This window comes from Pristis pectinata, chromosome 9, assembly GCF_009764475.1.
Source record: "Pristis pectinata isolate sPriPec2 chromosome 9, sPriPec2.1.pri, whole genome shotgun sequence".
Classification (NCBI taxonomy): domain Eukaryota; kingdom Metazoa; phylum Chordata; class Chondrichthyes; order Rhinopristiformes; family Pristidae; genus Pristis; species Pristis pectinata.
Window position 1 is genome coordinate 18,454,277 of NC_067413.1, and position 13,689 is coordinate 18,467,965.

The 13,689-nt window shown below is 38.7% G+C and overlaps 1 protein-coding gene across 9 annotated transcripts in view; it reads left to right on the plus strand.

Annotated features, from left to right (window-relative positions):
• Positions 1-13,689, plus strand: part of adgrb1a (adhesion G protein-coupled receptor B1a) — a 410,472-nt gene that overhangs the window by 162,588 nt on the left and 234,195 nt on the right. The window contains exon 1 of one of the 9 annotated variants that reach the window (XM_052022808.1): positions 12,538-12,554. The exons of the other annotated variants lie outside the window; for them this stretch is intronic. The gene's annotated coding sequence lies outside the window, so the exon portion shown is untranslated. Of the gene's footprint in view, positions 1-12,537; positions 12,555-13,689 lie in introns of those variants that run through there. 9 annotated transcript variants of the gene reach the window in all.

The window sequence follows — 13,689 nt, forward strand, 5'->3', positions numbered from 1 at the left end:
ATTCTGGCCATTTATCTGCTTCCGCTAACCGTATGATTGCTTTTGTTACATTAATGGCCAAACGATCCATTTTGCTTAAATGGAAGGATCCAATACCCCCTACTACTTTTCAATGGTTCTCTCAAACTATATCATGTTTAAACTTGGAAAAAATTAGGAGTGGTACTGTCGATCCTTCGCTTAAATTTGAAGATATTTGGAGTCCATTTATTAAATATTTTTACATGATGTAGGTCCCCTTTCAATAACTTTCCAACTTGGAGGAACAGAGTTGACGACATAATATTGCTCTGTTTCTACTGAGAAATTTTAGCCCAGTTTTTTTTTCTTTTTTTTTGTTGTTTGTTTCTTTTTGAATTTTTTTTTGTCTAGTTTATATTGTTTACAATTTTTCTTATTGATTTGGGTTTCTTTTAATTTATATAATAAATCTTTTTCTTTCCTTTCTTTTATATTATATTCATTTACTAAGAGATCATTGGATCTTACAGATTTTTTTATATTTTATTGTTCTTTATGATTATCTATGCTATGATTGTTATCCTGATCTCTTTGTATTACATGTATAAATATTGATGCTATATATCAATCTGTATTAATTTGAAAACTAATCAAAAGATTGAAAAAGAAAGAAAGAATACTTTATCCAAAACATTTTGCTTCCTCACTTATCTATATCCTTTTGTATTCTTTTATCTTGCTTCACACAATTTCCTTTCCCACCTAGCTACCAAATTCAGCTGCAATACACTCAGTCCCTCATTTTCTACAAACTGTAGATAGTTGAGGTTCCACTACTGATCCCTGTGGCACCCGCTAGTTGCAGCTGACAACCTCAAAATGACCCATGTATCCCAACTCTCTGTTTTCAGTTCTTTAGCCAGTCCTTTATCCCTGCTAATATATATTCTCACCATGGCAGCTGGGGAATTTAAATTTAATTTATTAAATCAGAAATTTAAATGCTTGCCTCAGCAATGGTAATCATGAATCTACCAGATTGTCATAAAAACTAATATGATTCACTGATATTCTTTGGAGACAGAAATATCCTGTGCTTGACCTGCCTGTTCTAAATGTGACCACAGACAATAGGGTTAACTCTTAACTACCTCCTCCATTCAAGTGCAATTAGTGATGAAAAACAAGTTCTAGTTTTGCCAATAACATTCCCATACTGCGAATGAATAAGGAAAACTTGAGTTTAACTTTCCTAGCCACAACTGTGGGACTTGAACTGCTCTCTCTAGACTAACATCTCAGGCCTCTGGATACTATTTCAGTAACTTGAGCACTTTGCTATCATATCCCCAGTTGGTGACTTGAATTTTCTTCTGCTTGTCCATTCAATGTTTTACTAAATCAGATTCCTTCTCTGGTTAGTTCAAATATATCATCATGCTCATTAATTCTCTCTTGAACCTTCATTAGGAGATGTGGATTTTTTTGATTGAATCTGCAAAGGAGAAATTGGTATCTATAAAATACTTATTTTTGAATCATCAAGGTTATTCAATGAAAATGAAGCACAAAATCTGAAAACAAAATAAATGATAAGGATTATGGTACAATTGCACCAAATTCTATGTTCATATTACCTTTTAACTATTTCAGGTAAATTCCTTCCCTAATTTGATTATTTCTGTTCGAAAGAAAGCTTTTCCTTTATTCTGAATGAAACTCTTCTGGTAACAATTGCTTGCTGTACTTTTCCTAATCAGATGAAGGATGAATAAGTAAGAGGATCATCTCATTTTTACATTTTCCAACTGTTCTAATGAACTGTACAATGAGGAACATTTCCCATTTGCTAAACAATTGTCTCCGTTAATAAGGGCTGCTGTAAATAAAAGGTCTCTTAATTACAGTTGTGACCTGCATTCAGACAAAGGGCAGCAACCTAAATCATCAGGATTAATTTTTGTCAACATATTTGTATAGTCAGAGCCAATCAAGTTTCTTGCATTCTTTGGTGGTACCCTTCTATTGTACAAGTCTCAAATGATTTTCTTAGCTCTTAAATGTTTAAATATTGAACTTTATGTACAACCTGCATTCTTTTTACAATGCATAGCAAAGATCAACACCCAGAGCAGATCTTGGTTTTGCCAACAGTTCCAAATTGAACTTTTTTTAAGTCCCAGACTTCCACATATGATTTTAAATGAAAAAATCTGGGACACATCAATAGGTTTGGAAGTTACTCTGCTGCTGGACTCCAGATGGATCAGCAGTGGAGTTCAGACTTGCTGAGGCTTTGCACTGGAGAATTGCCTCTCCAATCCTTCATCAGGTCAGACTCCATCACCATAAAAATCTGAATTAGGAGCAGGAGTTGGCCACTTAGAACCTTTAGCCTGCTCTTTCATTTAATAAGATCGTGGTTGTTCTGATTGAAATGTCAGCTCTTCATTTCTTACTTTCCTACCTCTCTTTGTGTCATCTGCATATTTAGAAAACATATCTTCAGTGCCTTCATCAAGGTCATTTACATCAATTGTGAGAAATTGAGGCCACAGCACCTGATTTTATGGCACACCATCTTGTCACGCCCTTCAATATTGGTACACACCAACTGCATTTACATGATCTGTAACATCAACAGTAATGATCCGACAAGGGCATTTTGGTAGCTGTTCTTTACTCTGCCTCTTTTACCACTGTGAAGGACAACCGTCATTGTTGTTGGATCTAAGTTCCTTTCCGAAACCATGTTGTCTTGGGTGTAGATTGCTGTTATTCACTCCTAAATAAATATTCTATAGTTTCCTTCATGTCATCAAAAGACAAGTCAATAAAGAAAACCCTTTCCAATGCTGGTATGCAGCAGGACACCATTTGCTGTACATCCAGAAATGAATTTGTGCAGAAGCTGTCATGCTTTGGTTCTCTGTCAGACTTATTTGTTCTGAGGAAGGGCTCTGAAAATTTCATCGATCTGTTGACAATTTTAAAGGATTCACCTCCACATCTGTATCAGCTGGCTTCCTTGTACTCTGTGCCTCACCCTGTGTTATTTCCCAATCAATACAATCTGCATTCTATTAACAAATGACCCCATACAGCTGAGCTCAGGAAAGAGGGTGAATGGCAATGTGAATGAGTGGGCCCCAGTGGTGAAATGAATTACAATTTTTTGGCAATTCTCTTGCCCCTCTTCTGTTTCAGTTTAACAGTGGGAAAGTGTGTATGGATCCGGAGGAAATAGCAGAGGTACTTAATGAATACTTTACTTTAGTATTCACTATGGAAAAGGATCTTAGTGATTGTAGTGGTGACTTGCAGCAGACTGAAAAGCATGTAGATATTAAGAAAGAGGGGGTGCTGGAGCTTTTGGAAAGCATCAGCTGAAATGTACCCCAGGCTGCTGTGGGAGGCGAGGGAAGAGACTGCGGAGCCTCTGACGATGATCTTTGCATTATCAATGGAAACGGGAGAGGTTCCAGAGGATTGGAGGGTTGCAGATGTTGTTCCCTTATTCAAGAAAGGGAGTAGAGATAGCCCAGGGAATTATAGACCAGTGAGTCTCACCTCAGTGGTTGGTAAGCTGATGGAGAAAATCCTGAGAGGCAGGATTTATGAACATTTGGAGAGGTATAATATGATTAGGAATAGTCAGCATGGCTTTGTCAAGGGCAGGTCCTGCCTTACAAGCCTGGTTGAATTTTTTCAGGATGTGACTAAACACATCGATGAAGGGAGAGCAGTAGATATAGTGTATATGGATTTCAGCAAGGCATTTGATAAGGTACCCCATGCAAGGCTTATTGAGAAAGTAAGGAGGCTTGGGATCCAAGGGGATATTGCAATGTGGACCCAGAACTGGCTGGCCCACAGAAGGCAAAGAGTGGTTGTTGACGGGTCATATTCTGCATGGAGGTCGATGACCAGTGGTGTACCTCAGGGATCTGTTCTGGACCCTTACTCTTTGTGATTTTTATAAACGACCTGGATGAGTAAGTGGAGGGATGGGTTAGTAAGTTTGCGGATGACACGAAAGTTGGATGTGTTGTGGATAGTGTGGAGGGCTGTCAGAGGTTATAGCGGGACATAGGATGCAAAGCTGGGCTGAGAAGTGGCAGATGGAGTTCAACCTAGATAAGTGTGAAGTGGTTCATTTTGGTAGGTCAAATATGATGGCAGAGTATAGTATTAATGGTGGGACTCTTGGCAGTGTGGAGGATCAGAGGGATCTTGGGGTCCGAGTCCATAGGATGCTCAAAGCAGCTGCACAGGTTGACTCTGTGGTTAAGAATGCATATGGTGTATTGTCCTTCATCAACCGTGGAATTGAATTTAGGAGCCGAGAGGTAATGCTGCAGCTATTTAGGACCTTGGTCAGACTCCACTTGGAATACTGTGCTCAGTTCTGGTCGCCTCACTACAGGAAGGATGTGGAGGTCATAGAAAGGGTGCAGAGGAGATTTACAAGGATGCTGCCTGGATTGCGGAGCATGCCTTATGAAAGCAGGTTGAGGGAACTCGGCCTTTTCTCCTCGGAGCGACAGAGGATGAGGGGGGCCTGATGGAGGTATATATAAGATGATGAGAGGCATTGATCGGGTAGATAGTCAAAGGCTTTTTCCAAGGGCTGAAATGGTGGCCACAAGAGGACATAGGTTTAAGGTTCTGGGGAGTAGGTATAGGGGAGATGTCAGGGGTAAGTTTTTTACTCAGAGAGTAGTGGAATGGGCTACCGACAACGGTGGTGGAGGCGGATACGATAGGGTCTTTTAAGAGACTTTTGGATAGGTACATGGAGCTGAGAGAAATAGAGGGCTATGGGTCTCTAAGGTAGGGACATGTTCGGCACAGCTTTGTGGGCCGAAGGGCCTGAATTGTGCTGTAGGTTTTCTATGTTCTATGTTCTAACTTAACCTAACTTAGAAGTGAATTTGTGAGTCTTATTCAGAAACCATTAAAAGCTATGAGTAATGCCGGTAATATTCTATAAGGAAGTGACTGTGTTTACAAAGCCATTGAAGGGTTATTGCTCCCGCATTTCCACTGCCAGATGTTACGTCAGTGTTGTTTCCAATGATTGATCGTGCCTTCATTTAAGAGAATTATATTGTGCATCTCTTCACTCTTCTCCCAGTGGCCTGATGTTCCATGATGTTATGAGCTGTTTTCTTTTTGAGGAGAAAAGGATTACATATCTGTTACAGTCTAAGAAGCCACAAATCTGTGAGGTGGAAGATAGCAAGGCCTCAGTTTATAAGAATAAAATAGAGTCAGAGAGTTGTACAGCACATGTGTCCACGCCAACCAAGATGTATATTCAAGCTAATCTCATTTCCCAGCACTTGGCCCATATAGAAAGCGGCACGGTAGTGTAGCGGTTAGCATAATGCAATTACAGCGCCAGCAACCCAAGTTCAATTCCGGCCACTGTCTGTAAGGAGTTTGTACGTTCTCTCCGTGTCTGCCTGGGTTTCCTCCGGGTGCTCCGGTTTCCTCCCACACTCCAAAAGATGTACAGGTTAGGAGTTGTGAGCAGGCTATGTTGGCACCAGAAGAGTGGCAACACTTGTTGGCTGCCCCCCAGCACATTCTCAGTAATGCAAAAAGACGCATTTCACTGTGTGTTTCGATGTACATGTGACTAATAAATATCTTAAATAAATGTTTTAAAATATCTTAAACTCTTACCATCCATATACCTGTCCACATACTTAAATGTACTTAATGTACCCGCCTCAACCTCTTCCTCTAGCAGCTGGTTCCTTTTATCTACCACTCGCAACTTTGTAAAAAGTTGCCGCTCAGGTTGTTATTAAATCTTTCGCCTCTAACCTTAAAACAATGTCCTCTAGTTTACGATTCCCCAACCCCAGAATAAAGGCCGCTCACCCTATCTATGCCCCTCATGCTTTTATACACCTCTATGAGATCACCCGTCAGTCTCCTATGCTCCAAGGAGTGAAGGCCCAGCCTGTCCGACCTCACCCTATAACTCAGTCCCTCGAGTCCTGGCAACATCCTTGTAAACCTTCTTTGCACTCTTTCCAGTTTTCTCTCTTTCCATGCTTTCCATCTTTCCATCCCACACTTTCCATCCTTCCTACAAAAGGGTGACCAAAACTGAACAAAGGTAACACAGAATGCTTGAGTTCATTGACATTGCAAGGTTACAGTGTTGTACAACACTGTTGCATCCCTCCCTTATAGGACTCCAGTAGTGCATCTGCGAATCGTCGTTTTCAGATTTTTATGTGCAGAAATGTTAAAGAATTACCATGGAAACCTCCAGCAATAATAAACTGATGCAAGAAATTTCAGATCCATTGCAAGCATTACCCACCTGGATCATTGCACTGCACATTCATAACCAAATAGTACCATTTGCAAAAATTCAACACTGAGCAATATTTATTAGTGATGTATAATATGACTACATTAATGTGACTTCCATATGAGTTGTTTTGAACACAGCAGAAATATTGTGAACTTTTATTTTCTCGGTATTGTATTAGTAAGCTTTGTCTGTAAGTTGCACTGACCTAATTATTACTGGCACATGTTCCCTGGATTGTTAATATAATTATGAATGAAAACTAAGTTCTTTCATAAAGATTATTTAAATATTGCACTTACTATAGCTACAAAGAAGTGTGTGTGTGTGTGTGTGTGTGTGTGTGTGTGTGTGCACGTGTGCACATATGTATGTGTGTGTGTATGTGATCTTGCCTTCCTTGGCTTCCATGGTACTATTACATTTGCTTCAGGCAAGAAGTGGCAGTATCGTAGCCTGATAAAATGAAGGTCAAGAATTACCTTATTGCACACACCACAGTTTGTGCAAATGTAGTTTTCAAGAAATGATTAGATGAAAGAACTTATTTGAGGGGTAACAAAATACTGCAAGGTATCATGTTCACTGCCGTGCAAGCATTTATACAAACTCTGCCAAAGTTATTGCAGGAGAGAACCACAATGGAAATGACTGCTGTCTGTGAGGATGGGGTCATTCATTGTAGACTTAGCGGAAGTGCTGTTGAACCCTTGGAAGAACAGTGTGAAAGACTTATTGGAGTCTCACGTGCTCTCCGCCGAAGTTACAGACGTAGGAGAGTGAGCATCTCTAAACATTTCTCTCCCTGTCCCTTGACTCAGTCATTTAAGGAATGAAAAACTGTGCAAATCTTTCTTTCAGACATTTACCTTGTGAATTATTTCCCTGAAGTTCCTGTTCATATTATCCAAAGAGCAATTCACAAAGGGTTTATTCAGGAAATAGAATGCTAATTGACGATTTACCATCTTATATTTGCTAACACCCAATTTATAAAATATGATTTACAAAGCAGAGATTAAGGCCATTTGTATTTTTATTTATAAACCTATTTAGCAGCCTTAAATCAGGGAGCTGTGGAATTTTGAAAAAATGTGCAGAGTTAACCACAGGCCTGTATCCAACAACCTGTGCAGAAACTGACCCACAACACTATATTGACTGCCTAAGGCCCCCTGTGCTACCGCAAGAGTCTGCTCTGACATTTATAGCATTTATGAGAGTGAATCTCAATGGTTTATAAATGTTATTTCAGACCCACAGCCTGTGACTCATCTCTATGTGTTTATCATTTTTCTAACATCTACAGTTAACTTATGTGTGCAACTCTGATTGCCGACTTGAATGTCGAGGCTTTTTCATGAATATCTGATTAATGATAAGAATCAGTAGAGAGATCACTGAATGCTTTGAAATGATGCTTCCTGAACTTCAGAGCAAATCAAAGTATGCCAGTGCAAACAGTTAGCCATAAGGACATAAAATATAGGAGTAGGAGCAGGCCATTTTTCAACAAGATCATGGTGTCATAGAACCCTCATACCTGCTTACCATTCACTAAGATCATAGCTGATCTACTACCTTGCGTCATGTTCCTGCACTAAACCCATAATCAAAGCCAAGTATTCCAAATCTATGATCTAAAGTATAGTAGGTGTTCTTAAGTTTGTTTTGTTTTCTTTTTTGAGGTATGACGGAGGTAAACTTTGCTGATGCTCTCTTCAAAAGATGAAATAATCTGGGGATAACTTGCAATAGAGTTTGCTTCACTTTCTTATTGGTGTGATCAATGTTCATGAAGCTTGTTTATTAGCCAGAGAGATTGGTTAATTCATTATATCTTCTGTGAGCTAGCAATTGACATAGCTATCTATCAACAACATGAAAATAGAATGGCCAGAGTTAAAATGCAGAATATATATCCCAGTAAAAGTTAATCATATGCTTCAATAAAACTACTTTTCTGTCCTTTTATTTTTTTTACCTGTCTTGTCAAACTTTTTTCTTCTTGTCATGTTGATTTAAATTAATCTGGCGAACCTTTGCAGATATAACGACTTTGGCTGCAGGACTGAGAAGAAGATTGTCTGCGTGCATACAATCTGAGCTCAAGAATACATGCTCACTAATTGGGAAAAATGATGCTCGATCTCACATACTATAAAACAGAGGGACAAACTGAAAGTTCAGCTACTTAGGACAGAGGAGAAGAGAAATTCCTTTACTCAGAAAGTAATAAATCATTGTGCCCAGAAATTGGATTACATCCATTTTTGTTACGGTAAATTACCTGTACATTTTGTGTTCATCCAAATCGGAAGTTGCCAAAAAAGTCATGGTAAAATGATGACATACTAGCTTTAAGATATTGTTAATTCTGTTTACTCCTGTTAAAATCCAAACGATGCACTTCATACACACTGCCGCCTGCTGGTTAGGAAGTGGCAATGACATTCACAGGCTGACCTCTGGAAATAGGTCAGTGATGGTAAAATCTTTCCTTCATGGCATTGGATGGGAGAAGAGAATGAGGTAATACTGCATAGATTTCTGGGGAGATACCACCACCCCCAAGCATGGTGTGCAGGTGGTCCCAGAACCCCTTGATCAGTGGGAACATTGGGTTACAGATTGAGGGATCTGTAAACTGCAATTAACAGTTCAAAGAAGTTTCTATCTTGCAGAGAGTTCCTGGCAATGAAGTTTTATATGACTAAAAGCTACAAGGGATGATTTTTAACATTTGAAAATATCCAAGGGGGTCCTTTGAATTATGTAAGCTTTACTACTCTTAGCATGGTTCACTGCTCAGTTGAAACATGAATTAATTATGAATTTCATATGTCATGACTCTTTAATCCAATTTCTTTTGCTAAGTAATTGATTAATCACATGCAAAAATATGATGGGGGAAATGACATCAGCATTAGGATGAATTTCAACAGGAAGTACCTGGTCCAATTTCACCAAGGCTCTGAAGGAATAAAGGTTTATTGGAATCAGATTGGAACATAGACTTGATGCACGGTATCAGCCATGACCTTTTTGAATGGCATAGCAAATTTAAAGGACAATATGGCTTAATCCTGCTCCTGTTTTTTATGTTCTTATATTTAATGGCTGAGATTGTGCTTGAAATGTAATGTCATCACATGGGTGTCATTAGAACCACAATATATTAAGGATATCTTATCCTCAGATATCAGTGGAAAAAATAGATACTACAAAATCAGAAAGTAATGGTGTCCACTTCGCTGAAACCTCTGCATGCAGGTGATGGAGCTTCAGGTGATAATAGTTTGTATGAAAGAGTCTCAAACCAAAGTGGCATTGGATGCTTGGTTGCTTTGAATTTTTCTTTGTGGAATTCTTGGAGCTGTCTAAATGTTAAGATGATGGAAGAGAAGCTCATGTGTCCATTGCATAAAATACAAAAGTATTGATTACATGCTAGGTACTTGCATCATGGTCCTCAACTCTTGTCCGTTCCAATTATGTCTTTAAGTGTGACAATTGAATGACAACTCATCCAGAGAGTTGAGAATACACTGGAAAGTTAGAAAAATAACAACAATGATCTAAGCACGATTTGACCTCTGCAGTTCATAACGCAGGGGAAAGCTACTCGTCCTAAGTTGGAAATGTTAACAAGATCAGGTTGCCACTTGGTACAGCTCAGGACCTATCTTTGTGTGGTGATGAAGATGCATTTGCAAAGAACTGCCCCTGATCCTCTTATCACGCTAATTGCCATAGGGAAGATAACATCCTATTTTTCATTCTCTTCTCTGCTTGGATCAGATTATGTCTACAAACGAAGTCAATTCTTTGTATACCAAGACAGAGTTCTACCGTTTCTACAGTCAACTATCAAATTATCAAATGTTGCTTGACAAAATGCAATGGATGCTGGGCAGTATTTGGATTCCAACATTTTGTTAGCATGTCCCACAAATTAATCCTTAGAAATAATTTTTATGGATGCTTGTTTATAGTTAATAATTTTATAATCCACGCCAGATGTTTCTCTTTATTGCTGCGGGCTGTGATTTGACATTTGAAAATTGATTTTATACTTCTTTATGGAAAAAGTGGTGAATTCCATTTTCCTTAATAAGCATGAGATTAACGTTCAAATATTGTGACTTACTTACTTACTTAGTACAAAGGATGCCATTCACCAAAATGGGTCCTTGCTGACTCCCAGCAGAGCCATCCCAATGCCCTCTCTTTAGTTCTCTCTAGCCCCGCAGCTTCTTCTCTCCCATAAACCCATCAACTCCTATTTGATTTCATGTTCCCACAGTAAAGGACAATTTATAGTGGGCAATTACCTACCAGAACAGCTTTGGAATGCGGGAGTAAACCAAAGCAGTCTGTGGAAACCCCATACTGTCACAGGGAGAACATGCGAGCTCCCCGCTTACATCACCTGTAATCAGGACAGAACTCATTTGTACCAAAGCCTAGTTGTGTTATGAAACAGATCAGAGGCTCTCAAGAACACCAAAATTATTCGTTAAATTTGGGTAAAATTATTCAATGCAGGAGACCAAACGAATATGGAGTAAAGAAGCAGGGCAAGCTTTAACTCCTCGGAACTGAAAGCGACTATTCTCTACAGTTGAAGCAAAATACTGTAGATGCTGGAAATCTGAAATAAAACCAGAAAATGCTCCAAATATCCAAAAGATCCAGCTGGATGTGTATGGAAAACTCTGGTTCAGAGTTCTTTTGGAAGAAGAGGGGAAAATTGTTTTGGCCTCCCAGTCTAGAACAGGAGTGGATAAGGGCAGCAGGCCAGAAGATATTAAAAAAAAATATTTAAAAGAGGAAATAGATCACAATTGCTCTTTGATCCTGCTTTTTATCATGCCAGTTTAATCAAATGCTTCCACACATCACACAAGGTGGAGTCCATTTTCTGTTGTTTCTATTAGAATCAAGAATCCTTTACTGAAATAAAAATAGCTCCTCATTTGAAATCACGTGACTTATATATCAAGATGAACATTTCAAATAAATCACAAATTAGCTCAACATAAAGGAGCATCTGTTTTCTGCACTGGACATCAGATCACATAATTCAATCGTTGACCCACAAACAGGATGCTGTTTCCATTTTACTGACCTGTGTGTTGCTGCGCTGTGATGCATCTCCTCCATTTCCAGTTATTATTCGTTGGCTAGATGGCATTTGCCATCCTGCTGAATGTCTCAAGCCTTCTTTGAACCCAAGATGCTAGTTCATAAGATGCAAGTACCATGTCTTATTTAATGCAGTCTCCCAAAAAACATTGATTTTCACTATTTAACTCAATGGATGCTAATTTACAACTAAGCTGAGTTGCCAGCATCAGAACACACTTAAATGTCTGAGTTTTATATAACATTTGAGTTGTACTTTAATACTTCAGTAGAATGAATTGTCTAAATGGGACAGCTTGCCACTGTGATAATAGTTGGAGAAAGATTAGGGCATTATTGGCATTCTGCCATCTAATGTTATTTGTACATTAAGGCATTGAAAGTACATAAACATAACCATTGCACCAATTTATTTTTTCTTCTTTGACTGAAACATTAGACATTTGGAAAGTGACTGCAAAAAAAATCTTCGGAGTTCTAGTTTTAGAACTGTAATAGTTCTGACAAATCAAGACAGATTTTGCACAATATGAAAGCACACATTTCAGAGGCATTCTTGTTTTTAAGCAAGTGTTTGACTTTCTTTCAAATGGAATTCCATATTGACCTGCAACTTTGTCTAAATAATTTCCACATCCACACTGTATACAATTATCCTTCTAAACACTCTTACTAGCATGACCAGCAATGCATTTCATTTTGCCTATTCTTACCTGTTTGCAGAAATCCTGCAGTCCTCTTACTTTGCTTTCTCTCATTCTCACGCAATTCCCCTTAATCCTCATCTGCTTTGCCTTTTCACCTTGCGTACAGTTCTTTTGAAACTATTTTATTGACTTTTTGTCATAACCTGTTTAACATCGTTCATTGTGATCGGCAATAACAAGAAGGCTGCACAGCAACAAAGCCATAACCGAGTAACAATCAAATGAATCTTCTTTTTCAGGCGACCCTGCAGCAGAGGAATGGTCCGCCTGGACTGTCTGTTCTTCGACTTGTGGGCAGGGTACACAGACCCGGATGAGATCCTGTGTATCATCTCCATATGGCACCTCGTGCAGTGGACCTCTGCGAGAAATGAGACTATGCAACAATTCAGCAGTGTGTCCAGGTTTGCTTAAACTAATGGAAACACTTGTTGTTGCTGTGCATTGCCTTCACCAATTACCTTCTTAATTTTATCCTGTACTTGTGACTTATCAAGGTATTTGACCTTGACAGCACTGGGAAATTGTCCTGCATTCCATCAAAGTCCCAAAGTCAGGAATGACATTGGTTTGATGCAATGCTTCTATTCTTAATGACTGCCCCAGCAGTGTGCACCAATCCCAAGATCAACAACATGGTACCTGTACGATAATTCCATGTCCCACATCATCATTTCCAACTGCTTAGTTTTCAGAACTCGGTTGAGATTTCTACTATGAATGCAGGATTAAAACATGACTGACTTGCTTTGTTTAAAACTTTTAACAGATGTCAGAAGAGAATATCTTCATTCGCTTAGTGTTGGACTTCATCTTGGATCCGGAGTTCAAAGAACAGCATTCTCATAGATTCCCAAACTTTACCTAATTTAGCAAAGTCATAGCTCCTGATCTTCAGCTTTCACTGCACATAGTTCATTTTGTCCAGATGCAATATCAACCATCATTTTGGGAAGGATTTATTTTTCTTATGTATGCACTGTTCTTGAAAGGTAATATGATGTCTTTTGTGCAGCTCAGGTTATACAATAGCAGAAAATAAAAGTAAATATTCTCTCAAAAGATATTGTAGATGCCAGAAATATGTAATGTCCATTTACTTTCTTTAAGCCAATGTGATGAGAAAGGTTCTCCATTGTCAATTTAAAAACAGCACGCAGATTGTTATCAGCAAGTTTGGAAGACTACATAATGTTGTGACTGAACATGTTATAACAACACCTTTTAAAGGCTCTATATGACAAAATGCCATTTGGCTAACTGTAGAATAGTGTGCAGTGATTCAAAACTTTAAAGAGCTTCTCTTATTTTTCTACTAGATAATGATGCCTTACATACACTGGTACTTTTTATTGTGGCATTTTAGCTGCATATTATCTTTATTGAAGATCATAGCAAAATTAGAAGTGTTATTATTTCTCCATGAGGCTACCTGGAGTCACCAAATATACCCAGAAAACGTAACTGGTTTGGATCCGACATTGAATAGCAGGGCAATGAATTCAATGGAAGGTTGAGAGTTGGAGTAACTCATGTTAA